The 13,136-nt window shown below is 39.7% G+C and overlaps 1 long non-coding RNA gene across 1 annotated transcript; it reads right to left on the bottom strand.

Moving 5' to 3' along the window:
• Window positions 1–2,598: 2,598 nt before the first annotated feature.
• LOC144454141 (uncharacterized) lies at window positions 2,599–7,008 on the bottom strand. Its single transcript, XR_002326525.2, has 3 exons — window positions 6,917–7,008; window positions 5,887–6,136; window positions 2,599–5,412 (listed from the first exon to the last, which is right to left on the bottom strand). It is a non-coding gene; the product is annotated as an uncharacterized LOC144454141 (long non-coding RNA).
• Window positions 7,009–13,136: the final 6,128 nt, after the last annotated feature.

Here is a 13,136-nt window from a genome sequence, read left to right as displayed (position 1 = left end):
TTTTGGGTGGTTAATAGACTGACTGCTGTTATGGAACCTTGGGACTCCTGAAAGCACTGCAAGGCTGCATTGTTTGGGATCCACAGGCCTCTTCCCTGACACAGACATTTCTTTGTCGCTTTCTCTCCCAGGATGCTGATCTATGGCAGGGAACTCATGAGGGATGTCTGGGTTTTCCCGTCTCCTCAGAATCTTGAGTATTTTGGCCACGCCTGGTACCTGATTTGCTAGAACTCAGTCTCTCAGTATAGGCATATACGGATGAAATGGATACACCCTTACATAAATTTCTAGGGAATAAAAGCATAAAGTTATCTCTTATTCAGCAGTTACTCATATCTAGGAAGTGCCCATGCTCAGTCAAACCAACCTAGGCTAGGAAATTCCTTTAATGGCATGGAAGATGGTGGAGGGCAATAGGAATGCTTTTAGGAACTAGAATTAAGAAGCTCCACTAATAAATGGGTTATTTACACAGGTTTATGCATCTAGTAATGGAAAGTATCTGAGAGGTCATTTGATCCAACATGCCCATTTTAAATGGCAAGGGAAGAGCTAGGTGGCAGAGTAGACAGAGCATAGGCCTTGGAATCAGGAGGACCTGAGCTCAAATTAGGCATCAGACACTTGACAGGTACTAGCTGTGTGACCCTGGGAAAGTCACTTAACCCTGATTGCCTTGCCAAAAAAAAAAAAAAGATGTAAAGAAACTGAGACCTAGTGAAGGGAAGGATCTTGATCAACATCCGAAGTTCTCTGGCCCCCAAATACAGAACTCTTGCTGCTATGTGATTTACAGGTGTGTAGTGTACTGAGAGTTAGTGAAATAATTCGTTGAGAGTCACACAACTGGACCACCTGAGGTGTGACTTGAACCAAGGTCTTCTTGGCTTGGCCTCTATCCATGGCTCCAGGCTGCCTTTTGACTCTAAATTACCTACTTCCTCTGAAGTCTATGTAACCTGTACAGAATCTAGAATCACCTTCTAAGACTCTCCACTCTATGTCCCTTTAAATAATGATAAATATTCTGTCTTCCACAATGAACTATATGTTGCTATTCAGTTGACTGAACCAGCTGGATTCTCTAAGGTCCTAGTCCTCTACTTGCCCCTTCTGTTTGCCATCCAATACACCTCAGTGATGGAGACATCAGACACCCTCACCTCGTCTGACAAATCATTGCCCTTCTTACCAAGTGCCAAGTAGAAGTGAACAGTCAGATGTGACTTGGTTGAACACCACTCTTTTTTTCTCTTGCATGGTAACACAGGGACATACACATCAGTTTAATGGAGGAAGGTGTCTAGTATCTTTACAAACCCTCCTCAACTTGCTAAGATGATGTCTTGGTGTGGAGGACACTAAGGAGCTGTTTCTGAGAGAGTCATGATTACATGTGAGGGAAGTGCTTTGAGAGATGGCAGCAGGTATAGATATTCTGTTACTGGCCTCTCTTGGCCTGCCACATCATTGCAAGGAGGCTTTTTTAATTGGCTGAGTCAGCATCTTTAAAAATAGTTTGACTCAGCTGTGGCCATGTAGTTGCTGCATTTGCATCTGACACAGTGAGGTGATTCCTTCACTCACAGTATCATTCACAGGCCCTGCTTTAAAGAGAAGGACCCCCCCAAACCCCTCCAAATACCTATAAAAATGGCTCTAAACAAATTCAAAAGCAGCAGAAGCCACAAAAATACAGAGCAAAACAAATTTCCAGCCCAAGATAACCTGGGTGATTGACTGGAAAGGTCTATTGCGCTGGGCTGGGGCATGCAGGCAAAGACCAGGCCTCGGTGAACCTGGAGCAGGCCTCAGAGGACTGAATCACGGGCAGCTGTGGCAGTTTCCAGACTTCTCAACCCACGAATGCCAAAGAGAACTTAGAAATTCAGTAGGAAAAGTGCTCTTTTTTTCCGTATTGTCATGCAGGGCTTCTTAAACTTTTTCTAGTTGTGACCCTGCAGTTCCAGCAGCATTAGCTGGTGCGGTGTGACCTGGGGGCATACATAATGCAAAGTGTGCATGTTTTGTGTATAGAGCAAAGGCTGCAGTGAAGTTGTGGGATGCAACCCCAACAAGTGCTGCTAGAAACACCTCTGATTCAGAATGCTTTTGATTTTTAATTAATTTTTGGTTGTTGCAGGCTCAGAAACATTATACTCTTGCCATATTTTTCACAGGACCCACAGTTTAAGAAGCATTTTCTGATCATAGAAACAATAACTAGGAGAGTAAAAATGAGGAAACAGGATGACCAAATTTCTGGTATTCAGATAAAGCAGTAGTCAGAGGAAAATTTATATCTCAAAATTCATATTAATATTTTAAAAGTTTTAAATTATAAATTAAATTTGCAACTTAAAAACTAAAAAATATGCACATAAACAAACCCAAAATAAGCAAAAAAGAGAAAATCTTAGAAATTGGAGGAAAAATTTGCAAAGTGGAAAATAAAAAGACTAACAAAAGTGAGTCCTTTGAAAATACTAACAAAATTGATGAACCTTTGGCTAAGCTGATCAAAAAGGATAGGGAGGAAAATAAAATTATGGGGGGGAAAAAGAGCAATATGAAATCATGACTCATTCAATTAAAAAGAGTTTATCAAATGTTTACTATGTGCCAGACACTGTACTTACATAGAAAGGCAAATATACAGTCCCTGCTCTCAAGGAGCTTACTATCTACTGAGGGAGACAATATATACGTAAATGGGTACATATTAGATACATATACAATAGATTAGACTGGAAGGCATTAGCAGATGGGGACAACAAAAAAACATCCTACAGAAGGTGGTACTCAAGCTAATTCTTTTTAGAATCTTAAGAGATTCTACAAAGTTATGAAGAGAATTTCAGGCATACACCCCAAAATGTTCATTAGCACTTTGTGGTGTAAAGAATTGGAAACAAAGCAAACATACATGAAATGTGAAATTGATAAGCAAATGAGGCAATATATGTAAAGCATTTTGCAAACCTTGAAGTTCTATATAAATGTCAATTATCATTATTATTATTACTACACCATAATAGCATTGAATATGAAAAATTTAGAGAAGCATGAGGAGACATATAACTACAACAACGTACATGAAATAACAAAAAACCAAAATGGGATATTATATAATTATGAGATAGCATAACATAATATGTATTATTTTCCATTATACATTGTATTTATAATATATTGCATAATATATTACTATTTACATAATTTATATAAAATAGAATTATGTTATATAATGATTGAAAAAGTATACTTCTCTTCCTTTTCAGCAGAGGTAAAGAACTAAAGGGTGGAATATTGCATCTACTGTCAGACATGGTCGATGTGCTGGTTGTTTTTGCTGAACTGTTTCTTTATCTTTATTTTTTATTTTTTAGTACAAGGGACAACAGTCTGGGTAGGGGAGGAGGAGGAGGAGGAAGACAGTTGGATATTAAAAAGATACAGAAACAAAAGTTATCAATAAAAATAAGATTAAAAATAAAATTAAGGTAGTGGAGCATATAATCTCATCCCATTATCAGAAAAAGAGGGGAGTTGGCTATGCATAAATTAATCCTCACTTACCAACTGTGAAAGATGAGAAAGAGACCAAGGCAGTGTAAGGAGGTATCTGGAGTTCAGCAGGGAATGGAGAAAATAAGTGAGTAATTAGGGTTAATTAGATAGGCTTTGCTGATAATTGCATTTCTATTTGTGGAGCAGCTTCTATTGGTAGGATTCCATAGGAATCATTCAGTTGCCAATTACAGGAAGCTGAGCAGATAGGGTCATATCAGAAAAAAAAAAAGGCAGGAAGCTGACCACAAGTAAATCAAGTTTCAGCCTTCAGAGAAGGAGCCATCAGTGTGTGAGCAGCATGACAGTTTTCAGGGGCAAGTGAGGATGAGGGTTAGCTCAAAGAGCTACCAATAAAACAATGGCCTGAGGGTCTCACTTCAACAAGTATAGAGGGAAAGGAGAATTTTGTAGCAACCCATAGAGAGAGATGAGTATTTTTACATTCACGATATAACACAGAATAGCAAGTTAAAAGCCAAGCAAAAATGTTCCACACTATTCATAGGCAATGGTATCCAAGAAGAAATCCACTAATGAAAGCCTGGGCCTCAGATTTCTGTGTACAAATGTACCTAGTGTGGCTTACAAATAGGGAGAATTAGCGATCGTATTGTGAGAGGAAAATCAATATTAAAATTCATTGGTATAAATGAGATTTAGTATACTAGCTCTCATGACTGAGCTATAGCTATGTAAAGAAACAGTATGGAAAAAAGACAGTAGGGTAGCACTACATATTCAGAAGGCACTCAGTTTAGGAAACTTTTTACTAAAAGTTTAGATCCATTTAGATTCTCACAATTCTGTGAAATAGGTATTGTTATCCCCATTTTGCAGCTAAGGAAACTGAGGCAGACAGCGATTAAGTGACTTGCCCAGGGTCACAGTGCTAGTAAGTGTTTGATGATGGATGGATTTGAACTCAGGTCTTCCTGACTCCAGGTCCCACCCAGCTATAGAGGATGAAGAGCTTCTGGTCTGTGAACTTATTTTTAAAAAATGTTTTGGGGGCAGCTAAGTGGTATAGTGGATAGAGCACTGGCTGTGGAGCCAGGAGGACCTGAGTTTAATCCGACCTCAGACATTTGACACTTATTAGCTGTATGACCCTGGGCAAGTCACTTAACCCTGATTGCCTCACCAAAAAAAAAGAAAAATTAGTAACTGTAAAAAAGGTTAAGAACCCTTGGTATAAAGGAAGGGGCACTGTCAATGGTCTGTTGTTCTAATCCCAGTGTTATCACTTAATAGCAGTGCTATATTGTGGGTGGCAGGGACCATGGGTACTTGCTATTCAAGTTAAGGCAAGCCGAGCATTTCTTAATCACCTGATACATGCTAGACTCTGTACTAAACTCAGGGCATAAAAAAGGAAAAACAATCCCTGCTGTCAGGGAGCTTACAATCTAATGGAGGATACAATCTGCAAATACCAAATACATACAGAATAAATTGGAGGTTATCTCAGAAAGAAGCACAGGCAGTAAGGCAGACCCAGAAAGGTTTCTTGCAGAAGGTGAGCTTTAGCTGAGACTTGAAGGAAGCCAGGGAAGCCGGAAACAGCTTTGTTACTTTTGCGTTGTAGGCTGCAGTGATTTTTGAGCCAACGAAGGTGTCGGTCCCAAATCATTTTTGCAGAAATAAAGTACAGACGTGTGAAAGAGCCAAACTTGTCCCTTGTCACTTTGACTAATACGGGCCACAACAGCAACTTCTTTGGTGGGAAAGCACGTCAGAGGGATTTCCTAAGGTGCCTCGATGCATGAATCCAAGACAGCTAGAATTTAGGCAGAAGTTAATTTAGAGAGCAAAGTTCCAAGGATCCATAAGCAGGCCCTGTGATTAAAGGTTAAAGGTTAGTGAGATGGATTTCAAACACAACACGGTTTATCCTATGGTTTCAGACCTAGGGAAGGGAGAGAAGTAAAACTCCTATTGTTACTGTTGTCATTGTTTTTGTCCTTTGTTCTCAAAGAGGACCACGACATCAGGGAGGTGATGCCATGACCAGCAGGTGAATCGGGTTTAAGTGAGGGAGGGCTGTGTAAAGTCACCAGCCTCACTTTCACCTCCACAGCCATTTGGGTCCAGTGGCCAGATATAGATGAGGACGACTAGAGATGGCACAGGACGCAGTGGGGGACCTTGGCCTTTTCAAGCTAAGGTCTTTAATAGGTCACCCATTCCACGATTAAGACTTAATTAGAAAGGAGGCAGAGAATGGCCTCTTTCCCTAGTCAAAAAAAAAAATCAATCTGGAGGGGAAGACCCTCAGGGTTTCTGGCCAAAACAGAAACAATTGCTACTTACATTCATTCCGAGCCAAACAGGTGGCTCTTGGCTGTTTTCCAAGGAAACAGAGCTAGAGTTGGAAGGAAAAAGCAGTTTGCTGAAGCCCACTCAGAGCTTTCCCTAATTACGGGAAACAACATTAGGAGCAGCAGACCCAGAATCCAACGTGCTCTTTCTGCAGCAAAGACTTCACATTTTGCATCAGATCTTCTCTTTTCCCAGGTTATTCCAGAAGAGCAGCTCTCACTCCCTTTTCCTCCCCCACCACCTGAAAAACAAAACACAAAACCGGAATGTGTATCCCGTCTGACATATACATTTGCACTTCACTAGCCTTTTAAATCAGCTTCTGACAGATTTGCTTCCTTCCTTTCCCTTTTTCTTTTGAATCACCACTGCAAAAATGTGTCAGCCTGCCCCAAGGCATGTTTAAGATTTGCTTCCTTCCTTTCCCTTTTTCTTTTGAATCACCACTGCAAAAATGTGTCAGCCTGCCCCAAGGCATGTTTAGGGGTGGGACTAAGGGAGAGAGGGTGACAATACCCGGAGGAAGAGAGGGTAGTTGTACGTTTTGTTTTGTTCATTTATTTTTCAATTTCATCTCACTCTGAGAAGATAGCATCAAAAGATCAGAAGGTTTTATAGAATAATTTGCCCCAACCTGGCCTGAGAAACTAGGGACTGGCTCACTATGCTCCGGAACCAGGAAGAACAACAGGGAGAAAAATCACCGCCATCTGCCCAACCCCCAATGTCTTCAGGGCAACAGGAAGGCACCAGGGAATAGCAGATGGCCAAGACTGGTTGGGTAGAAAAGATTTCTGCCAATGGTGCCTTCACAATGGCTCATTTTGGACTGGAAATGATTCTGGTGATCCATTCTAGATTAATCTCTGAGATGAGATGAGGTAATGCAAAGAGCATTGTTGGCCTTGGAGTCACAGCAGAGAGCTGGGTTGGAATCTTGGCTCGATACTTAGGAGTTCTGTGACCATAGGCAAGTCACCTCACGGAAACTTAGTGTGCTTCTCTGTAAAATGGTACCCACCTGGCGTGGTGTAAGGATGAAATGAGGCAGTGGACCGTCCTACTTCACTGGAAAAAGAGAGAGAGAGAGAGAAGCAAATTTCTTGAAATAGCCTTGCGTAGTTAAATAAAACAAATCCCCTGAATGGCTATATGCAAAAATATAGGTGTCTCATACCACACCAGAAATTTATCACTTCTTTGTAATGGCGTATTTCATTATCATCCCCCTGGGATACTCATTGCATTGATCATTTGCTTATATCTTTCCAAGTTATTTGTTTATATAATGTTGTTATTATATAAATTATTCTGGTTCTACTTATTTCATTTTTATTTAAGGAAGGAAGAGAAGGGAATAAATATTTATATGCTACACCTACTATGTGCCAGGCACTATACCAAGTACTTTTCTTCTTTTTTTATATACTAATTACTTTTGCAATTATTATTTCATTTGATTCTCACAACAACCCTGGGAGGTAGGTGTTATTATCCCCATTTTACAGTTAAGGAAACTGAAGTAAACAGAGGTTAAGTGACTTGCCCAGGCTTACACAGTCTAGTAAGTGTCTGAGGCCAAATTTGAACTCAGGTCTTCCTAGTTCTGGGACCATCAAGTGCCCTGTCCATTGCACCACCAGCTGCCTCGACTGTTCTACCAACTACCTATTCATTAGTTTATAAAAGTCCTGCAGATCGATCACGTTTGTAATATGGTATGAATTGTTCTTCTAATTCTGCTCACTTTACCCTGCATCAGCCTATATAAGTCTTGATGTGTCTTTTTGAAATTATCTATTCCCTACTATTGTGCTATAAGAAATAATGAACAGGCAGATTTCAGAAAAACCTAGAAAGACTTGAATGAACTGATGCTGAGTGAAGTGAGCAGAACCAGGAGAACATTGTACACAGTAACAGCCACAATGTGCAATGACTAACTTTGATACTCATCTCTTTTCAGCAATGCGGGTATCCAAGACAACTCCAAAGCGGCCGCTAGGTGGCGCAGTGGATACAGCATCGGCCCTGGAGTCAGGAGAACCTGAGTTCAAATTTGACCTCAGACATATAACACTTACTAACTGTGTAACTCTGGGCAAGTCATTTAACCCCAATTGCCTCACCAAAAAAAAAGAAGAAGAAAAAAAAAACAAGACAACTCCAAAAGATTCATAACGGAAAATGCTATTCCCATCCAGAAGAAGAACTGTGGAGTCTGAATGCTAATTGAAGCATATTATTTGCTTCCTCTTTTTTTTTCTTTTTTTGTTTGCTTCTTCTTTCTTGTGGTTTCTCCCATTGGTTCTATTTCTTCTTTACAACATGACTAATGTGAATATAGGTTCAGAATGAATGTATATATGTAGAGCCTATATCAAATTGCATGCTGCTTTGGGGTAGGAAGAGGGGAGAGATGGGGAGAAAATTTGAAACTCAAAATCTTATGGAAGTGAATGTTGAAAACTAAAAATAAATAAATAAATTTAATCAATAAAAAAGAAATTATCTATTCCCTCATTTCTTATAGCACAATAATATCCCATCACATTTATACACCATAACTTACCTAGTCATTCCTCAATTGTTGGATATCCTCTTCGTTTTCAGATAAAGATTAGTGAAAATAAAGATATAACTTTTTTTCCATCCAAGTTCATGGACCTGCTGAAATTTATCCATGGAACCCAGGTTGAGAACCCCAGCTTCAGAGACAACCAACCTTCTGTAAGATTAGGTTAGTAGGGGACAGTTAGTGAGTCACTTGAAAGCACAGCTGATTAGCCATCCTTCACCAACTAGAAATCAGTGGAGGCAGACAGTGGTACAAAGGTGAAACCACCACTTGTTGCCAAGGGAGCCACAAACCACAGCCAGGTGTTTGGATTGGTTATCTCTGACTGGCTCTTCAGATTACCTGAGGATATCTCAGAGGCCTCAGAAATCCTGGAGAATGGTACCAAACTGCCAGCACGCCTGGTGCGCCTTGAGCAGATATATGGCAGGAAATTAGATGAAGAAGGGTTTCCTAGGAGGCAGAAAGAATTCCCCTCTTGTTATCTGTCCTATACACCACCCTCTAGGTATGGTAATCCAATCAATCAGTAGGTCAACTACCCTTCATTAAGCACCCATTTATGTGTCAGGAAATGTGCCAAGCTTTGAGGACACAAAGAAAGGAGAAGAAGCAGTCTCTGATCTTAAGAAGCTCACAGTATAATCAGGAAGACAACATGCTAACAACTATGTACAAAAAGATACATACAGATGTAGTGGAAATAGGCACTGATTGCTGTGTGATCCTTAAAAGTTTCTTAGACTGGACCTAGGGTCCATTGTGTGACTCTGATTTGTGACACAGTTTTAATTTGCTATGGACACTTACTAGCTTGTTTGCTGAACCTATCCCTCCCTCCACCCATGCCTTTGCCTGTGTCTCCTAATAGATGACCATCTCCTACCCTGTTTCTTGGCATAAGACCATTATCGTTAAGATGACCAGGCTGGTTGAAGGTTGAGGGTTTACCCCAAAGGAGACTCCCATCTGCTCTTAGGGTGGGCCTTTGCTTATCCTGTATCTTGGACATACCCCACCCCCACCTGAGATGCCTAAGGTCAGAACATTGCAAATTGTGATGCAATAGGAGATAGGCCCCTACCACCATGCATATAGGCACTTTGTTTCTATAAACAAATCCACAGGACTCAACCATTGTTTCAACATTTCTTTGTCCCCATATTAGTCATAGGATCATAGAATTAGAGCTGGAAGGGGCCTTATAGGTCGTCAGGTCCAACTCCCTCATTTTACAGATGAGGAAACTGAGGCACAGGGACTTGACCAGGGTTGCACAGTTAATAAGTATCTGAGGCAGGACCCAAACCCAGGTCTTCCTGCTGCCAAGTCCAGCATTCTAAATATTATGCTATCTAGTTATCAACATGGTTGAATTTATGACGATGTAGCTCTCAAGAGTCCTTTGATTCTACTCTTGGGTTTCAGTGATTTCATAGGCTCCACCTAAAATCTAAACCACTTTTGGTTACACGTGAGAAATCCAGTGGCCGGTACCTGTTGTCAGCCATTACAATTGCTTTATGAAGTGATGTCAGTACCAAAAGTATTTCTGTAAGTTTTAACTCTATTTACCACATGCTCTAAGAATGCCTATCAAACCTCCTCTTTTAAACTAGAAAGTATAAATCTTTCTATAGCTGCCTTAAGGTGATGGGTGAACCCTGTATTTCATTAATATTATATGGGTTTCAAAGACTCCAGCTACTGGGGTGAGGTTTCACTATTTGACGAAAACTGCTGAGGAAACTATACAACAACCTGGCAGAAATTGGATTTAGACCAGCACTTTACATCACACAACAAGATAAGCTTCTAATGGATACATGCCCACATATAAATGGTCACCTCATAAACAAATGAGAGGAAAAAATTTAAAAAAACACCTCTCTTCAGACCTATGGATGGGGAAGAGCTCATGATTAAATAAAGGATAGAGAGAATCACAAAAGATAAAATGACACCTTTGATAATATAAAATTTAAAAGTTTTTACACAAAGACTTTGGGTTCTTCAAATTTTCCCTCTTTGGATTTTGGGGACTCCTCTATTTCAGCTCTAGTTTTATCTAATCTATGCTTAGAGATGTAATTATTTTTCTATCACCTAGTACAATTCCTGGCACATAGGAGGTACTTAATAAATGTTTGCTGATTGATTATGATTACCTTCAGTAAGTCTTCAATATATTGTGTGTGTGACTTGGAGCTGAAGGTACCATTGGCAAATTATGATAATAATAATTGTTACTATTATAATGATAACTAGCACATATATAGCACAAGGTTTGCAAAGCACTTTACAAATATTATCTAATCTGATTTCTACAACTAAATACAAGAATATGTCAGAGGTATTGTGGGTTCAGTTCCAGACCACTACAATAATGCAAATATCACAATAAAGCAAGTCCCAGTAGATATAAAAGTTATGCTTACACTATATTGTAGCCTATTAAGTGTGTGACAGTATATCTAAAAAGACAATGTACGTACCTTAATAAAAAAATGCTAACCAGCATCTGAACCTTCAGCAAGCCATCATCTTTCTACTGGTGGAGGATCTTGCCTCAGTGTTGAAGATTGCTGACTGATCAGGGTGGTGTTTGCTTGGGTGGCTGTGTCAATTTCTTAAACTAAGACAACAATGAAGTTTGGATCAATGTATTGATTCTTCCTTTCATGAAAGATTTCTCTGTAGCATGCAATGCTGTTTGGTAGCATTTTACTGACAATAGAACTTCTTTCAAAATTGGAGTCAATCTTCGAAAACCCTGCCCCTGCTTTTTCAGCTAAGTTTACGTAATGTTCTTCGACATTGCTGTGTTTCAGGAAACAGGGAGGCCCAAAGAGGGGAAGAGAGACAAGGAATGGCCAGTAGGTGGAACAGTCAGAACAGAAAACATTTATTGTTTAAATTCACCATCTTAGAAAGGCACTGTTCATGGTGCCCCAAAGCAATCACAATAGTAACAGCAAAGATCACTGATCACAGATCACCATAACAGATGTAATAATAATGAAAATGTATGAAATATTGTGAGAATTACCAAAATGTGACAAAGAGACAAATGTGAGTGAAGTGCAATAAAATGAGGCATGCCTGCAATAATGCCTAGTGTTCATATAGAACTTTGAGATTTGCAAAGCACTTCACAAATATTAACTCATTTTGTGCTCACAATAACCCTGAGAAGTGGGTGCTATTATCGCCACCATTTTACAAATTAAGAAAGTAAGGCAGATGGGGGCTAAGTGACTTTCTCATCATCCCACAGCTAGTAAGTGTCTGAGACTGGATAAATTCAGATCTTTCTGACTCCGGGTCCTGAATTCTATCCAACGCACCACCTAGCTACTTGACAATCCTATGAGGTAGATGCTTTTATTATCTCTATTTTACAGATGAGGAAACTGAGTCTTAGAGAGGTCAAATGATTTTCCCAGGGAAACACAGCCAGAGTCTGAGGTAGGATTTAAATTCAGGTCTTCTTGACTTCAGGTCATGTACTCTATCCATTGCACCTCTTAAAAAGCAACATGAAACCTTTGCTTATAATTGCTAAGATTCATTTCTTATACTGTATATGTAAATCCATATGTGTGTGTGTGTATGTATAATAAACAGGTGGGGTATTGGTAGCTGTAATCTGTTTCCGTGTATCTTGCATTCCTAAAGTCTTTGTGCAAAAACTTTTAAATTTTATATAATCAAGGGTGTCATTTTATCTTTTGTGATTCTCTCTATTCTTTATTTAATCATGAGCTCTTCCCCATCCATAGGTCTGAAGAGCATTTTTTTTTAAATTTTTCCTCTCATTTGTTTATGAGATGACCATTTATATTTGGGCATGTATCCATTAGGAGCTTATCTTGGTATCTGGTGTAAAGTGCTGGTCTAAATCTAATTTCTGCCAGGCTGCTGCATAGTTTTCCTCAGCAGTTTTTGTCAAATAGTGAATCCTTACCCCAGTAGCTGGAGTCTTTGAAACCCATATAATATTAATGAAACACAGGGTTCACCCATCACCTTAAGGCAGCTATAGAAAGATTTATACTTCCTAGTTTAAAAGAGGAGGTTTGATAGGCATTCTTACAGCATGTGGTAAATAGAGTTAAAATTTACAGAAATACTTTTGGTACAGACATTACTTCACAAAAGAACTGCCATTTGCTCTGCTGTCCTCTGTTCCAAGCCGTCTGGGATTCTCAAAATGCTTCTGAGGAGGGCTAGCCTGTAACCCTATCTCCTCCACTGGCACCAATATATTTCTTTGACTCTTAAGAGCAGAACTGTCCCACTGATTGGTAGCTACCCAATCAATAGTAGCATCAGAATCCAATCCACCAGCATTTCAGGAATACTTCAGAGGTTTTTGCACAGCTTAGCTAGCTTAGGGGTCTCCAGGCACACAAAATCCCCTTTCGTACATAACCGTGGTCGATGTTCTCATATTTTATTGTTATGTAGCCTCCTCCTTCTCCTCTGAAAATGGTTTGGGTTTTGAAATGTTATCATTGTTGTTTTCATATTTTCACCTGGTAAAACCCAGCGTCAGCCCTGATGCTACAGGTTTATCTTTCGTTTACCCCTTAAACTTCGGTACACTGCCACCATGTGGCTGATGGGGACCTCTGTCCCATGAATTCCAAGACATGGGCTT

The sequence above is a fragment of the Phascolarctos cinereus genome, unplaced genomic scaffold (assembly GCF_003287225.1).
Source record: "Phascolarctos cinereus isolate Bilbo 61053 unplaced genomic scaffold, phaCin_HiC Scaffold_3;HRSCAF=262, whole genome shotgun sequence".
Classification (NCBI taxonomy): Eukaryota; Metazoa; Chordata; class Mammalia; order Diprotodontia; family Phascolarctidae; genus Phascolarctos; species Phascolarctos cinereus.
This window is presented reverse-complemented; position numbering and strand designations above follow the sequence as displayed.